Raw genomic sequence first — 12,230 nt, 5'->3', positions numbered from 1 at the left:
ATGCATGAAATGTAAACACAAACTAGGAACAGACATAGATACAAAAGAAAGCAAATAGAGAATAAAACTGTAAACAAAAGGATGATCAGGTTGATGTATTTTCTACAATACAAAAGGATTAGTGACATCTTAATACAAACTACAGTAGCTGGAGTTTTTAAATCATGATTATTGTATTTTTTGATCTAGCTCTTTCTCAACATGAAGCCAATCCAAAGGTAGGGGATTGACACATTTCATTAACTCTGTCCTCTTGGAGTAAAAGTCATTGATGGGAGCCATAGTGGTTTGATCATCTTATATTTAAGGTGTAATTGATAGTTTGCAGAGGAGACTTTATGACCTTGACATGTAATTCCATCATTGCTGACTTCTGTCTCCATATTGCTTTCTTCCCCCAATGAGGAATCCACTACCAATTTAATTAAATCATTTTATTAGGCTGCTATATTTAGAAGTAATAGATTCACTGGGGCAGCTTCCATTATGAATTATCTTCAAAAGATAAAGCAGTGATTGACATATCTGGTCAGATCATCGATCCATCAAACAGCATTGTTTAAAGAGAATGCTCCAGATGTTGAATTACAATTCACATTAATATTGTCAATCTGGGTAGAATTCATGGCAGACTACAAGTTGTCTGGGTTTAGCGGCTATCCAAAATTTCAAAAATCTTCCCTGGTTCTACCCAGATTTTGAGTCTGGTATCTACCATTGAGTAAGATAGGGATGGAAGTTCCTATTGGTTTTTTTTTTTAATGTTGCCTTGAAATATGGAGGAAGAATTTAATTCCTAGCTTTGTGGGATAATGAGTTGGATCTTGCAGGAAAATCAAGAGTTTTCTGATTATTTAGAAGAATCTCGAGAATTCTCAACTTTGCTCAGAAAAGCAATGTTGAACTTTGAAAGCCTGTCCCTTGGAGTTATTGGACAATGGTGCAGAATATAGTAGGCCACAGCTGCCTTCTGGGAATTTTTAAATACTTACTCCAGTCAGCAGTCTTGTTGGGATGGTAAGGTGGTCCACCACCCCAGTACATTCCAAGTCAGATCATACTTAGATTCTCAGTCTCTGGTACACTTACCTGTTAAGGTCTATTTTGTTGTTATTTATACTTCATGTTTCTAAAACACCTATTTCCCTCAGATGGAGCACAGCAGTGGGCCAAGACAGAGCTTGGAGGAACAGAAAGCCAAATGGCTCCAGAAAACTGATCTAGAGGAAGCTAGGCACTTGTGGCATGCTGTGATAAGAAACATTCACCCCATTTTCATACTTGACAAGTCAACAAGCATTGATCGTGTGGGTTTTCATTGCCTAAGTTACAGGTGTTACCGATGGAATGAAGTGTAGGGGATATATCCCCTTAGGGGGCTGATTTCAGGGGGTGTTCTCCCCTGATGCTGTGGGGGGGGGGAGATGTCTGCAGTCTCTTGATGTAGCCCAATTGTACTACAGAGAGTGAAAACCTGGGTCTCTGCAAAATCATTATGTATTACTGCTGACCCTTCCCCCCCCCCACCATGAGCGAAGGATAACGGCCACAGGAGCGTACATTTTCCAGCTTCTCTGCAGCAAACCAGATTCCACTGCAGTGAATGCAGCATTGCTCTCCTTGCTTCTATCTGCTCCCCCCCCCCCCCCCCCCCGCCCACAAGCACTGCAGGAGAGCAATGCAGGGAGCTGGTGATGCAGTACTAAATGGCAATTTGTCCAGGATCACGAAGCTTGGCTGGCTGCTGTGTTTTTCTTGCGCTTCTATGCCTTCCTCTTGCTGAAATACCTAGCAGTGGGCACTGGGATTTTTAAGGTGTGGGGGGGGTGGAGGAGGATGGAGAATCAGGAGGCAGTTAGTTGGGAATAAAAGCATCTCTACAACCCTGCAGATGGGCTATCTTTTGGCTTCTCTTCCTGTGCTCCTCTAGTGCTTGCTGTTGCATTTGAAAAAAAAAAAATCCTGGGTTACATCAACCTGTTTTCTTATATATTATAGGAGGACTCTGATAGCACCCTTTCTGATTAACAAATCTTATTAAAAGGTATAAGCTATTAGACCATTTTTTTAAAAATACCATAGCTTCCTGCACGTATGTTACAGGAGAGAGTATTCTCTCCAGAACGCCAGAGAATAGGATACTCAATTTCTCTCCTGAACAATATTAGGGAATCTTGCCGCCTTTTTTCCTTCCTGTCCGATACTGCTAGCCATCATCCAATAAATTATTTTCTCTCTTCAAAGTGTTTCCACAGTAACGTCCCCGTTCGCCCTCCCTAACCAGCAGTCAAAAGTACAATTTTCCTCAGCAAATGCTCCCAGCTGCTTTGCCGTTCCTGTAAATACCGGGAATCAGGAGTAAATGGTACAAATACCTCATTTCAGTTCCAGGAACGGATATAAACCTACAGCTAAGGTAATTGGGCTGCAAAAATCCAAATAGTCACTAGATGAAGGCGCAGCCCAGCTTTAGTAACTATAGAGATCTTCTTGCCTCTCATCTAGCACAACAGAAATTGAAGGAAGCCAAATGTATTTATCTTAGGCTCTATCAGACTGAACTGCAGTGAGACTGAGAGCTTTCTTAAAGGGGAACGTTCAAACCTTCAGTCTTACTTTCTGCGTTGCACCAGTTTGAGGGCGATAGATCTTCTTGTAGTCTAGATCAGTGCTTCTCAACCACAGCAACTTTAAAGATGTTCAGACTTCAACTCCCAGAATTCCCCAGCCACTTAAAATCCACACATCTTATTGAGGTTGGGAAACGCTGGTTCCAGATGCACTGAATAATTTATTTTAGCCTTCCACTCCTGCTTTTTCTTCAAGATATTCCTGGCATTATATATGGTGCTTCTCCCCTTTTTAAAATCCTCTTCACCCTGAAGAGTAAACTGAAAGCATTCCCTTGAATACAATTATTGAATTCATGTACCATTGGAAATCTGGTTTGTTCAGGAACCACAACTGTCTGGGTTTAGAATAGATAGTGCATTAAACTATAAATCAGGATTTATTAGTTTTTTTTTGGGGGGGGGAAGAATCTCACAACAGACCATATATAAAATCAACCTTAAGCTCTATTTTTAACTTTAGCACTGTGTGTAAATTCAATTGTAATTGCTATGTGACAGTTTGAATCTGATCTCCAGTCTAATAATGATGGGAGTTGTTATCTCTCCAAATTCAGGGAAAGCAGTAAGCTGTTACGTGCCTTTTCAGAATTAAAATTGGTTTCGGCTATTTGTTCGACTAGAACAGAAGTCACCAACCTTTTGGACCTCAGGGACCACTAAATTCATAATTTTAAATCCTGCAGACCATTAATATAATTTTTTTAAAAAGGTAAATAGTATTTAGTGCAGTATAAAAATGCAAACAATTTTTCTGCGGACAACTAAAATTTTCTCACGGACCACCAGTTGGTGACCACTGGACTAGAAGACCTCCAAGGTCCCTTCCCAACTCTATTATTCTGTCATTCTGTTATCTTAAAAAAAATTATAACATTTGGTACAAAGATCAAAGAAAACCTTAGTTTTCCTTTCCCTGGTTTCCACATTTTCCTACTTTCTCAACCCATTGAAAGTACATTAATGAAACCAGCTTGCCTTGCAATGATTAAAAAAATATTATTGTGGCAGAATATATACATTAACATCTATGCAAACCTAATTATAAATGGAACATAATCTTTATGGGTCAAGGTGGTATTTAAAATGGCAGAAGCAAATCCTTAAGATACACAAAGTTCTTCCTTGAAATAGCTGAGGAATAAAATTATATGAGCAAAGCTATTAAGATTTACAGCAAGGACATGAAGGAGGATTTAAAAAAGTCAAGATGGTTGCTACATCTGTGCAGTCAAAAGCCTGGCATCTTGACTATTTTTTGACCCCCTGCAGATGTCCCTGATTAGCATATTGATAGAAAGAACAAAAACGGTCTGATTAGGTTGAGAAGCTAGACCAGTTCACACTTGTATATACAGTACTGTATTATCTGCTTACTGCACACTTAAAGAGATTCAGGCCGGCTTATGCAAACAATATAAGTGGCTGGTGGAAAGGATTATTTATTTTTAGAATGTGATAGGCAAAATAAATAAATAAATGCATCATGGGTTCTTCTAGAGTTAAATCATGGTCAGCTTATTTTTGTGTTCACATAGATTCCCGCAAGGAAAAAAATGGGATGGAAGGAAGAAAAGCAGGATAAAAATAAAACAGGTATAAGCATGATTGTGAGGTCCAAGGTTCTACTTTATGGTTTTTCTATGGGTGCTAAGCAATGGGAAGTGCATTTGTGTTATTTATTGCAGTTTTGTTCAAAGCACACAAACCAGAGAGCAAGAACACAAGTGGCTCTGAGAACTGTTATACTGTATTTTGCAGATTGAAGTGTGGAGGATATAGTAGCCTATGAAAGCAGGGGAATTTCCAAGTTCAGCTACTTGGGGGCAGAATAGAGGAAGATTAAACTGTGTGGTTCGCTCATCCCTTCCTTTTTTGACTGACACATTTCATTAAAAGGCATAAGGTACTAAATTATTTAATGGGAAAAGGTGCTATCAAACGCCTCCTGATGTTTTGGTACTAGAGATGAACATGGATCTCCTTCTCCTACAACTTCTCCCATGTTGTCCTTCCTGGCTGCAGACACAGTGAGACTTTTTTTCTCCAGCAATTTAAATGGGAATCTTTGATTCGGGGTCTGGCATTTTTTCATAGGTGAGCACTAAGGGTCACACTGCTTGGTGCAATGATGCCAAGTGAATGGGGGCTGAATCACAAACTGGTGGGTCTTCAATTTTCAAGACTTTAATTCTCATCTGGAGTTAGGGGTGTGTGGATATTTTTTCATTGCCTGCTTCAAAATTTCCTGCTTCAAAATGACAGGAAGTCATGCCACCAGATTCATCTGTAGTGACATAAAAGGGTTTCAGAGATTTCAAAATAAGAATTTTAGGGGCTACAAATTGCTACTTCTGCTTTAAATCAAGATGGGAACAACAGATCTAGAACCTTATACAATAAGAACAAGTGATCTATTTAGCAACAGACGTTCTTTTATACTAAAATTATTCTAGTTTATCTTTCAATAATACAGGAACATAATGCTGCATAGCTGATTCTTTGCAACAACTTTTCAATTGGTCCTTTGGTCCTGGATATGTGTTGCCTCACTTATGTAAACCAAATGAAACAAACAAAATATTAAAAAGTTATGATATTTATATAGTTACTTACCAAACACATCTAGATTTTATTAAAGAAACAAAAATATCTTTACAACCCCCAAGGCATGTCACAACCTTTGAGCACCCCTAATGTTTGGAAGTAAAAAGTTGAACAATTCGACATGCCCTAGTAAGCCATGCTTTGATGCTGAAATCTTTAAAGGACAAATACGCCTCCAAGAGCAACATGTTCCTTGGCCTTTTGGGCAGGGCTCAATCCAAGGCCCTTTGCTACAAGAGGTAAGGGGGGGGGGAATCCTATATCAAGATGACTGTACTCTGCGGGAAGGGAGATCCTATTTTGCTATGGGCATCCCAGTTTCTTTGAGGTACTCCACTCTGTTTAGAGCCTGCTGAAGTAAATGCTGGCACACAGAGGTGCAGCCACTGCCAGTTAGGGGCACAGGTGATGGGAGGAGGAGAGAATGCCCACTTGGAGTAATAGTTTTCTGTTGTGGCCCAGCAGGAGCCGTTGAAGCTGCTGATGGACTCCGATAGCGAGGAACCCTCTGAATCTGTTATGGAAGATGTGGAGGACCCTGGGCAGGGTTCAGACTCAGAGCAGGGACCAGAGAGACTGGTTGGTCACCAGGTGGCGCCTGAGGCATGGAGCAGTGGGGAAGATCAAAGGGAATTTGTCCCTGAAGCCAGGCAACGAAGGGCGGAGAAACAGAGGCAGCAGTTACAGAGACAGACTCATAAGAGATAATCAAGCCCAGGTGGTTGTGGCTTGGCCCCTCCCAAGAGAGTATATAAGAAGAGACTTTGGGAGGAGTCCTTTTGCAGGACACAACCTTTTGTAGTAATCTGGAGAATTCCTTGTCTGGTCTGCCTTGTGTTCCCATGTCTGTTGGAGTCTGGGTTGCTGCCAACATCTTGCCAGTGAATCGTGTCTGGGCTTTCAGCCAACAGGATTATAATTGCTGTGAATAAAGAATGGCAAACAGCTAAGCCTGTGGCTGTGTTCATTACTGGACGGAGGGGAGCCAGAACAGTTTTCAGTGTCTTTGATTAGGGTTTCCAGTTCTTTCAAGCAACACAACATTCTCCATGTGGAATTTGGATTCTGATAACTTGCTAAAATCAAGGACTGGGCAAAATAAAAGTGTTGGGAAGGACCTTGGAGGTCTTCTAATCCAACCCCTTACTCAAGAAGGAAACCCTATTCCATTTCAGACAAATAGGTTGTCCAATCCCTTCTTAAAAACTTCCAGTGTTGGAACACCTGCAATTTCTTGAGGCAAGTCATTCCACTGACTTCCATTCTCACTGTCAGGAAATCAGCAATGCACTGCTTCTTGTCCTGCCTTCAGGTGCTTTGGAGAATAGCTTGACCCCCTCTTTTTTTTGTGGCAGTTCAAAAATGTGAGTCCTAGTGAACTGCAAACTCATTATGCCCCATTATAATGTAAAAATCACACCACTGAAACTGAGGATGAGCATTAATAAAACCACATTAAGAATATTATGAGATGCTATAAAATGTTACAGGTACATATAAAGCTACAGAGCATGTTAAATGATGCTAACCAATAAAGGAATTCATTCCAAACTGAATATGTTTGGACTGTATATAAACTATATGTAAAGTGACATCCTACTTTTCTCCTTAGCTTTTATGTTTGGGATTCCTCCCCTTGTTGATGCATGGATAAAGAGATATTAATCTACCTTTTGGACTATTTGGGCAAGGCACACTGGATTAATGAATTTTACCAAAATTTACAGCTAGCATAGGGGTTTTGTGTCCTGGGCACATCAGTTATTACGCTCAGGTGGCTTACAAAAGGGCAGTTTCCCTCCATGCTGCCTTTTCAAGGCCTTGTCCCAAAATTGTTTATGAAATGCGGAAGGAAACAACCAGCAGGCCTTCCTTTCTGCAAACAAGGTTTGCCACTGAATAAGAAGAATTCCTCAGTTGGCATATTCATATGGCAACAATAGTTGGAAAGAGGGGCCATCTTGTCTATCGAGTCAGATTTAAAAAAAAGTCAAGATGGAGGCCTCAATGTAGCTCTGCCTGTTTTAAAATACATTGCACCTTTAAATGAAATAGAGCTCCAATTACAGCACCAAAACTGACATCTTGCCTTTTTTGACCTCCTACACCTTTGTTGCCTGAAATGGCTCCCTCATTCTTTGTTTAAAATTCTGATACAGTTCCCCCTCTTTAGATTGCTATCTGTAAAGACTATATATATAAAAGTGAAAACCACTTATGCTGGATCACGAAATCTCCAAAACTGTAAAGCCTACAAACTTGAAATGTGGCAAGTATGTTCCTCTTAGCTTCTAGGTGCTCGCTTAGAAAGGTTTTTCGAAACGACCATCAGACATTAAACCATTCCATTGGGGGGTAGGGTTTGCCATCTCTACTATATGTGGGAGGGGCAGATATGGTGAGGACCTAGGGCCAAATTATGTCTGGGGGATTTGGGTTTGCTATTTAAGAGCGATTGCGCGCTCCAACCCTCATTGCCCCACTCGCACCCCGGGTCTCTGGCTGGTATTGCTTAACGCCAGGTCCGTGGTACATAAGGCTCCCCTCATTTACGACCTCATACATGAGGAGAGAGCGGACCTGGCATGCATTACGGAGACCTGGTTGAGCCATGAGGGGGGTGTTCCCCTCATTGAATTACGCCCACCAGGCTTCCGGGTGTTTCACCAGCCGAGAGTCCAGGGCAGGGTCCAGGGGGTGGCGGTGGTTATTAGGGAAAGTCCCCCCCTCATGGCCCAACCAGGTCACTGTGCCTCAGATAGGCAGGTGTGAGTCCCTTTTTGTGAAGTGGGGCCTTGGAGTCCAGGTGAGCCTTTTTGTTATGTACCTGTCTCCCTGCTACGTTTCATCGGTCCTGCTGGAGTTGCTGGATGTGTTAGCCGGATTGGCGGTTGATTTCCCCAGGCTTTTGGTCCTGGGGGATTTCAATCTGCCTTCCATTGGCGAGACATCTGAGTCAGCTCAGGAGTTCATGGCTTCCATGACGACTATGGACCTAACTCACTTAATTTAAGATCCCACTCATAACGGGGGACACAAGTTCGACCTGATTTTCATCTCTGGACAGTGGATTAATGATCTAGATTTAGAGGATATTTCTATCCAACCCGTGTCATGGGCGGATCATTTCCTCCTTAGGCTTGACTTCCATACTGCCACCCCTCGCTGCAGGGAGGTGGAACTGATTAGCTTGTTCCCCCCCTCCCCCAGGCGCTAATGGACCCTGAAAGGTTCCTGATGGAGCTTGGGATTTTTCCTGAATCCCTTGCTCATTGTTCGACCGAAGCCCTAGCGGAAGCCTGGGATAGGACGGCACTAGGGCCTTGGACCTTGTTGTGCCTTTGCGGCCTCTGACCCAGTGCTGATCCTAGGTAGCTCCCTGGTTTACTGACGAGTTCCGGGAGATGAAACACTGGAAAAGATGCCTAGAGAGTGATTGGAGGGCCATCCAGTCCGAATCCAACTGAATACTAATAAGTATTCATATTAAATCCTGCTTAGTGGTGATAAAAGTGGCAAAATGGCAACATTTCCCCACTTTTATCATGTCCGCAGATAACTGCCCAGCCGCCCTGTTTAGGGTGACCCGCTCCTTACTTAACCAAGGAACTCGGGAAGACCCCTGCATAGTAGGGCTGAGGAATTTGTTCAGTATCTGCAGGATAAAATTGCTCCGATTCGGATAGGCTTGGACTCTGACTGGGTAGATTCGAGCAAGTTGATGGGGATGAATCTTGTGGAAACTATCTGGAATGAGTTTGACCCTGTGACTCCCGAGGGCATGGATAGGGTTATGGGGAGACTTAGTGCTGCTACTTGTGTGCTGACGACTGCGGGAGGTGGGGGTGGGAGGCACTGTTTTGCAGTGGTTCTCCTCCTACCTCTCGGACAGGTCGCAGTCGGTGTTGGTCGGGGGGCAGAGATCGTCCCTGAGGCCCCTAACATACGGGGTGCCGCAGGGTTCAGTCTTATCCCCCCTACTATTTAACATATACATGAAACCGCTGGGCGAGATCATTCGGAGGCACGGGATAAAATACCATCAATACGCGGACGATACGCAACTGTATCTGTCCGCCCCGTGCCAACTCAATGAAGCGGTGGACGTGATGAGCCAGGGTCTTGAGGCCGTTAAGAACTGGATGAGCGCTAACAAACTGGTACTCAACCCGGACAAGACCGAGTGGCTGTTGTGTTTCCCTCCCAACAATTTGGCCGATATTCCAACACTCAGGCTGGGGGGTCAAATTTTATACCCCTCAGATAGGGTCCGTAACCTAGGAGTCCTCCTGGATCCACAGCTGACTTTTGACCATCAGTTGTCGGCTGTGACCAGGGGGGCATTTGCCCAGGTTCGCCTGGTCCATCAGTTACGGCCCTACCTGAACCGGGAGGCTCTCGCAACAGTCACTCGAGCCCTTGTGATCTCTAGGCTGGAATACTGCAATGGGCTCTACATAGGGTTGCCCTTGAAGTGCATCCGGCGACTGCAGTTAGTCCAGAATGCAGCCGCGCGAGTGATAGTGGGCGCACCGCGGTTCGCCCACATTACACCCATCCTCCGCGAGCTGCACTGGCTACCTGTCGATCTCCGGGTGCGCTTCAGGGTACTGATGACCACCTTTAAAGCACTCCATGGTAGTGGATCTGGGTACTTGAGAGACCGCCTTCTGCCGATTACCTCCCTCCGACCGATTAGATCGCACAGACTGGGCCTCCTCCGGATCCCATCTGCCAGTCATTGTCGACTGGCGACTACACGGAGGAGAGCCTTTTCTGTTGCAGCTCCGACCCTGTGGAACGATCTCCCCGTCGAGATTCGTACCCTCACCACCATCCAGACCTTCCGCACGGCCCTTAAGATCTGGCTCTCCCAGCAGGCCTGGGGATAGGTTCCCAATTTACCCGCCCGAGTGTTGACTGTTGAATGCAAGTTGTGTTTTATTATTTTATTTTGTTCACTTACTGTTTGTCTTTTGGTATTGCACCCCTTTCCCTGTGATTGTAAGCCGCCCTGAGTCCCCTTAGGGAGAAGGGCGGCCTATAAATCTTAATAAAATGTCAAAAAAAAATAAAAAAATGCTGGATCTTTGTCTCTCTTGGTTAGTTTTGGATTCCCGGGAGGTGACACGAGACTGGCTCCAGGCGATTACCAATGCTTCATTGAGAAAGGGGTTCTTTCCCACCGTCTTGAAGGAGGCGGTGGTGAGGCCCCTCCTTAAGAAGCCTTCCCTGGACCCAGCCTCTTTAGCCAACTATCGTCTGGTCTCCAACCTTCGCTTTGTAGCGAAGATTGTTGAGAATGTGGTAGCACGTCAGCTTCCCTAGTACCTGGACGAGTTTCGGGTTTCAGGCCCGGGTATAGCACAGGGACGGCATTGGTCATGTTGGTTGATGATCTCTGGCGGGCACGGAACAGGGGTTGTTCCTCTGTCCTGGTCCTATTAGACCTCTCGGCAGCTTTCGATACCATTGACCATGGTATTCTACTGCAACAACTCGGGGGATTGGGAGTAGGGGGCACTGTTTTGCGGTGGTTCTCCTACCTGTTGGATCGATTGCAGTTCATGTTGACTGGAGGGCAGAGATCGACCCTGAGATGCCTCACTTGTGGAGTGCCCCAGGGGTCGGTTCTCTCACCCCTTCTGTTCAACGTGTACATGAAACCACTGGATGAGATCATCTGTGATTTTGGGGTACGGTATCATCAATATGCTGATGATACCCAACTTTTCATCTTTACCACAAACCACCCAAACAATGCCCTCGATGTGATGTTCCGATACCTGGAGGCTGTACAGATTTGGATGGGGACAAACAGGCTCAAGATCAATCCCTCCAAGACTGAATGTCTGTGGTTCCCGTCATCCCGATTTGTGCATCTTGTTCCATCTTTGATGATAGGGGGAGAAATTTTACCCCCCTCAGAGAGGGCCCGCAATCTGGGAGTCCTCCTGGATACGCGGCTTAATTTAGAAGAATGCCTGACAGCCGTGACCAGGGGGGCCTTTTACCAGGTTCGCCTGGTATGCCAGTTGCGCCCCTTCCTGGATCGGGATGCCCTGTGCACAGTCACTCACACCCTCATCCTTTCTCACCTGGACTACTGTAACACTCTCTGCATGGGGCTGCCCTTGAAGAGCACCCAGAGGCTTCAGATGGTCCAGAATGCGGCTTTGCGGGTTATCATGGGGGTACCTAGGTGCTCCCGTGTTACACCCCTTTTAGGCGGCCTGCACTGGTTGTCGGTTGTTTTCCGGGTGTGATTCAAGGTGTTAATTATCATCTTTAAAGCGCTCCATGGCTTAGGCCCAGGTACTTGCGAGACCACCTACTACTGCCACCGGTAGCTTCCCACCGTCCAGTACGATCCCACAGAGTTGGTCTCCTCAGGGTCCCATCGGCTAGGCAGTGTCGGCTGGCAACCCCCAGGGAGAGAGCCTTCTCTGTGGGAGCGCCTTCCCTTTGGAATGAGCTGCCCCTGGAGTTTCGCATAATTCCCAACCTCCAGTACTTCCGGCGCGCCCTAAAAAGTTGGCTTTTCCAGCAAGCCAGCCTGGCCGGAATAAAAGAAATTATTAATTTTAATTGTTAATTTCTAAATCTCATTGTAAATGTCTATTGGGTTTTTGAGATATTCTATTTAATCTTTCTTTTAACTTTTGTAATTTGTGTTTTTATGTTGTATGCCGCCCTGAGTCCTTTGGGAGAAGGGCGGCGGCATATAAGTCCAATAAACCTAACCTAACCTTATATTATTATTATTAACACACTTTGATGCTAAGGAGTTCTACTCCCCCTTCCCCACCTGAAAATATTTCTGTTCAAACTGCCACTTGGGCGTGGCCAGCACGTGACTCATCTGGCCTGCTGGCTGGGAGTTTGGAGAGGAGCCTGAGGAAGAGAAGGATGTAAGATATGAAGGTTTCTGTGGAGCATGGCAAGTATGTTCTTCTTGGCTTCTAGGTTCTCGTTTAGAAAGGATTAGAAAGC

This window comes from Thamnophis elegans, chromosome Z (assembly GCF_009769535.1).
Source record: "Thamnophis elegans isolate rThaEle1 chromosome Z, rThaEle1.pri, whole genome shotgun sequence".
NCBI classification, from domain to species: domain Eukaryota; kingdom Metazoa; phylum Chordata; class Lepidosauria; order Squamata; family Colubridae; genus Thamnophis; species Thamnophis elegans.
The sequence above is the reverse complement of the archived record's forward strand: the minus strand, read 5'-3'. Positions refer to the sequence as shown.